This window comes from Lycium ferocissimum, chromosome 9, assembly GCF_029784015.1.
Source record: "Lycium ferocissimum isolate CSIRO_LF1 chromosome 9, AGI_CSIRO_Lferr_CH_V1, whole genome shotgun sequence".
NCBI classification, from domain to species: Eukaryota; Viridiplantae; Streptophyta; class Magnoliopsida; order Solanales; family Solanaceae; genus Lycium; species Lycium ferocissimum.
Window position 1 is genome coordinate 47,308,621 of NC_081350.1, and position 6,264 is coordinate 47,314,884.

Genomic DNA, 6,264 nt, shown 5'->3' on the forward strand with positions numbered 1-6,264 from the left:
CAAATTCCAATTCCCTACGCCTTATGTCCGTATAAGACTTTGTCTACTCTGAGCGGTCTTTAGTCGTTGCACAATAAGATTTACCTTTTCGATCGCCTCATGAATTGAATCAGACCCAACAACTCTACTTCCGTTAGTTCAAACTAACCAATTGAGACCGACAACGTCTCCCATAAAGAGCCTCATAAGAGCATCCGAATACTAAATGATAGCTATTATTGTAAGCTTAATTCCACCAAAGGTAAGTGTTCATCCCAACTTCCTCCAAAATCGATTGCACAAGCACGCAACATATCCTCCAAAGTTTGAATAGTTCTCTTCTCGCTTGCCCGCGCCTTGAGGATGAAAGGCGGCTCGCCCACTCTAGTCCCCAAACCTTCTTGAAACGTTCGCCGGAAATGAGCGAGGTGCGTACCTACGTCGATATGATAGATGTCGGAACACCATGCAACCTAACAATCTCCTTGTATACAACTTGCGTACTCAAGCAATGGATAAGGACGTCTTTACGGGAAGAAAATGAGCGGACTTCGTACAGTCTATCCACGATCACCCAAATTGAATCATACTTGGCCCTTGTGCGAGGTAAGCCTCAGAACAAAGTCCATATTTATCACCTCCCACTTCTATTGAGGAATCTCAATGTTTTGAGTCAAGCCACCCCCTTCTTTGATGTTCGGCCTTCACCCGTTGATAGCCAAACACTTATCCACAAAGTTAGAGATATCAACCTTCATGCTCTTCCACCAATAGTATTGTTTCAAATCCTTATACATCTTGGTGGATCCCGATTTAACCGAATACTTGGAACTATGAGCTTCCATCATTAGTTCTTGTCGAAGACCATCAACAACGGAACACACAATCGTCCTTGCAATCGCGTAACAAGATGCTCCCAACAAATGAAGTGTACTCACCCCTTTCTACTCCATCTCTCAGCTTTGCCAAAAGTTCATCATCATATTGCTTGAATTTAATCCTTTCTATAATATCAGACCGTGATGGAGTGATTCCCACTAACTTTCCATTTTCAGTTTCATCAAGCCTAACCCCAAGACTGGCGAGCCTTCGAATCTCTTTCCCCATGGGCATGTCATGAGCACGCAAATAAGCCAACGTGCCCATAGATTTTCTACTCAAAGCATCAAGAACTACATTAGCCTTACCCAGATGATACAAAATATTCAAATCGTAGTCTTTTAACAACTCCAACCACCTCCTCTCCGAGGTTCAACTCAACCCTTTCACAAGCTTCGACCACCGAACTTAGCAAATTTTCCGTGTCAATTTAGTCACTGGAGAGGCTATTGACGAAAAATCTTCCACAAACTTTCGGTAATAATTTGCCAAACCCAAGAAACTACGAATTTCCGTCGCACTAGTGGGTCTAGGCCAATCCCTAACCGTCAAATTTTTCGAGGTCTACTTTAATGCCGTCACCTACCACCACATGACCCAAGAAGACAGACTCAAGCCGTAACTCACACTTAGAGAATTTGCATAAAGCTTGTTCTCCTTATCGACAAGAACCTTTCCATGAACGCCTCTTCAAATTCAAACCACACGGAGCTAAAGCGTTGTCACCTCTCTCGCATTCCCACATCTCAAACCATACGTGAACAACATCCTTCAACTGATACGGCAAGCCTTATAGCTTCGTAATCCCGGCATCCATTGCCTTCAATGCCTTAAAGGTCTCATCTAAAAAGTGTTGGGGGTCGTCCACCTCTCGTGACCTAAAGAACTCGGGCTTTAAGTCTAGGAACTACTAAATTTGCCACCACCACAGGTCCCACACCTCCACGCCGTCGTTGAGCCACAACCAAAGCAAATCCAACATTTGAATGGCCGTCTCAGTATAGTACCAATCTCGTGCACACCCGCAACAAAGAACAAGCAGGAGCAAAGCAGGTGGGAGGTGGTGCTTGATTTCGCATCATTTCCATTATCGCATTCGCGCCCCCAAGATTTCTTAACTTTTGCGGACGTCCTCGTTTACCATTTTTGGATCGCGTCGCAGTCATTTCCGCAAGGCACGAATTAACGAGCGAATTAGAACGATCCTAGAAAGGACTTTAAGCCCTACAAAGACAATCTAGAATCGAAGAATAGGAAACACCTATAAATGTCCCTAGAGTTTCTCGGTACGCAAGATCGGCCGCACAAGGAAAACTCCACTAGACACAGCCCCACAGACACCAACCATAATCCTAGGACGTATTTAAACTCTGAGGCTCGATACCAAGCTTGTCACGCCCCCAAAACCCACCCTAGACGTGACCGATCCGACGTCATGAACAACATCTAAGAACCTAAGCAACACCATAATAATACTAACCCCGCCAGTTCAACATTCGCCTCCAACGCTTATAAAATAAAAGGTAAACGAATCACGCATATAAGAATTAAATCAGGGAAGTCTTTAGTTATCTATGCTTGTCAAACATAACAACGTGCCCAAGAGTTAATCAATAACTCAATAACTACCCACAAATGTATACTTGGGAGCTTATAAGATAAATGATTAATAGTTCGACTCATCGGACGCAGCTTGACAACTAATGTAACAAATAAGTAAATCAACAGGTGTCCCACGAACGAATGTGTGGGCTCACCAAATTATCCGCAACAAAGAAGTCCTTCCTAAGCACACAGAGTATCACGACCCGCTTCTTCTCCGTTACCTAACATACCATCAAAAAACAATGACGGTATGCCTAGGTACTTCGGCCTCAAAGGAGTGCCTCTGGGACAATGAATAATACGAAAATAAAGTAAAATAATACATGAAGAAATCACTACTTGAAAATCATATGAAATCAACGTAAGTATGCTTATTCAGTTTATGTATCTCAATAATAAGTATCAAAACCCATTTATAAAGCCTCTTGTTAAGTTACAACTTCAAATATGCCCTTTTTAATCAATTAAGATAGTCATCAACAATTCCATAAGAGAATAAGAATGTCACACATGCCAATACAGCTCAAGAATCAATCATATCGCGCATAGCGCACCACACGACTACGTAGTACACGTGGCTATCCTTCCTCCCGAATAGCTAGCATAAATCACGCATGCCAATACAGCCAAGAATCAATCATATCGCGCATAGCGCACCACACCGGACTATGTAGTACACTATGGCTATCCTTCCTCCCGAATAGCTAGGCATAAATCACGCATGCCAATACAGCCCAAGAATCAATCATATCGCGCATACGCACCACACCGGACTATGTAGCACACGGTGGCTATCCTTCCTCCCGAATAGCTAGGCATAAATCACACCGACTATGTAGTACGCGGTGGCTATCCTTCCTCCCGAATACTAGGCATAAATCACACCGACTATGTAGTACGCGGTGGCTATCCTTCCTCTCGAATAGCTAGGCATACATCACACCCCAGTAATAACCCGCCGGTGGCCATCCTTCCCCCCGAATAGCTAGGCTTGAATCACACCCCGAGTAGCTTAACCCGGAAGGGCCACTCTTCCTCCCGAATGGCTAGGCAATTACCACACTAGGATCCATAGTGGCTACCCTTCCTCCCGAGTACTAGGCCAAACACAACAACCAAATTCATAGCATGAAGCCGATTCACAATTTGTCTCAAATAGTCACACCATCAAATAGCATTAAAGTTCATTATGCCATTACGAAAATCCATAATATCATAGATAATTACTTTATCATAGTTCCTTTGTAAAATCATCAATACCAAAAATTAACCATCATCACTGATCATCTCTTATGTAAGAAAATGATTCATAATATCACATACATATATAGGGTTTGTTACAATCTAGATTTAATGTGAGCTTGTCCCCTCACGCACATTAACCATTAATCAAAACATGTAATAAATTTCAGAGTGTGAAACCAATTCATCATATCATTCAACACATGCTTTTATAAAGAATCAATCTTTCAAGAGAGTTTGCAAAAGAGACATATCAATCACCTTTATATTCAAAAAGGATTTTATTTTTCTTAAAGAGGCATTCAAATCACAATAAGATTTTTAAAAGGGAGACATACCTTAATTTGTTAAACAAGGTTTAACAAATCACTTTTCTAATGAAGAATACCCAAGCCCTAGCTTGAATTACTTTGGAAAGAATTATGTTGCAAACCCTAGGTTTTGTCATAAAATCATGTTAGAAAGAGATTAGGGACTTGAATTCAACCTAGAATCATGATAACACTTACCTTGTATGGTTCTTGAGGCTTGGGACTTGTTCTTATTGACTTTAGGGTAATTTTTCGTGAATGGGGTGCTTGGGAAATAAACCCCAAACCTTAAATATAACTGAAAACGCGTAAACCCGACTTTTTGACCTGAATCCGACCCGATTCGCGATTGTTCCGCGATGCGGGACCATCGCGTAATGTTCTACAGCTCAATACTCAGACTTGCGCGATCGTCCCGCGATGCGGGACCATTGCACGCGCCCCCACGCGCCTGAAAAGTCGGCGTGTGTCGGTTCTGCACAGTGTTCGGTAAAATGGACATAACTTCTTGTACGTAACTTCGTTTGGGCTGGACGACCTACCGTTGGAAAGCTATTTCAAATATCTACAACTTTCATTGAGGAAGTGTTTCCAAATTCACAACACATTTTCATGAAAATCTCCCAGAAGACAGACCTACCAAAATTTAGGCGAATTTAAGAGGCCTTAAGAACTTCACTAATTGGTTTGACTTCAAAACGACCATCCTCCACCCGAATTCACCAAGAATGGATTCATATAGATAAAATATCATCTTAATACTAGATTTTTACATATTCACACCTAGTTCAAGTTTACGGGGTGTTACACTAGACCAGATATAGCTTTTGCAGTACACAATCTGAGTTAGTTCCTAAATCAACCTAAGAAATCCCACATGGAGGCTGCATTAAAAGTTGTGAAGTATATCAAAATTCAACCAGGACAAGGAATACTCCTATCTAGCAACTTGAAGAACTCAGTTACTGCATATTGTGATGCAGATTGGGCAGCTTGCCCTCTTACAAGAAAATCAGTAACAGGGTTTTTGATAAAGGTTGGAGATTCATTGGTCTCATGGAAATCAAAAAAACATACCACAGTTTCTAGAAGTTCAGTTGAGGCTGAATATAGAAGTTTGGCAACAATCGTAGTCAACTCACTTAGCTACTAAAGGATCGGCGAAAGGAACTGAATGAACATTACACAACCTCCGTTACCATATTCAAGGATGACGGTAAAGTAGCTATGAAAATTGTCGCCAATCCAAATTTCTACCATGAAAGGATTAAGCATATTGAAATAGACTATCATTTTATAAGGGAAAAAATACAGCAAGGAATGGTTTCTACTCAATACATCAACACTATTGATTAACCAGCAGATATTTTTACCAAAGGCCTAACCAAAGTTCAACATGAGTACTTGAAAAGCAAGGTAGGTGTTCTCAACATATTTTATCCCACCTACCTTGAGGGGGAGTGTAAAACAGCGAAAGAAATGATTAGTGGCATTTCTGTAAATAAGCTGTCAAAGTTTTTTTTTTTTTTTTTTTTTTTTTTGGTCAAAATCGAAAACTTCTATTCAACCAAGTATAATTTTTACAAACCAACTAACTCATTTTGACTATTGAGATTAGCTCACAGTATGCCTTTTTGTACATGGTTTCCTACTCTATTCTAGAGCATGTACTTTCAAATCTTATAGAGAATCTTTAAAGCAACAAACATATTACAATGGCTTTCCTACATTAAGTAAAAAGCTAAGTAGGTACCCCTTGTAATCTCGCTTCGTATGACTAAAGCATTTTAAGCCTTTGTCCAAGAATACGAACTCGCAATGCAATTTCCCTCGCATTTGGTTATTGATATAGCCTCCTCGTCAACCTCCCGTTGTTCCTTTCCATCCACACATTATACACAAAATGCAAAGAACATAAATTCAGAATTCCGGCTCTTCGTCCGTCGTTCCTAAGTTGGTTCTACATCTATCCCGTCCCGCATTCCACCCCTCGTTCCTAAGTTGTCCGTTGTTCCTGCCGTCGTTAGATACAAGATAGTTAGAAGTAGTTAAAGGCTAGTTAGTTACTTAGTGAATTGATTAGAGGTCGTTAATCTCACCTATGTATTTACGATCTATATAAGTCATCTTTGTAATCACTTTACATACAACTTGAATAATGCAATCACATATTTTTCTTTCAATTCTCTTTTTCTTTAACTTTGAGTTCTTTATTTTCTTGTTCATGTTGATCACAAGAATCATGACC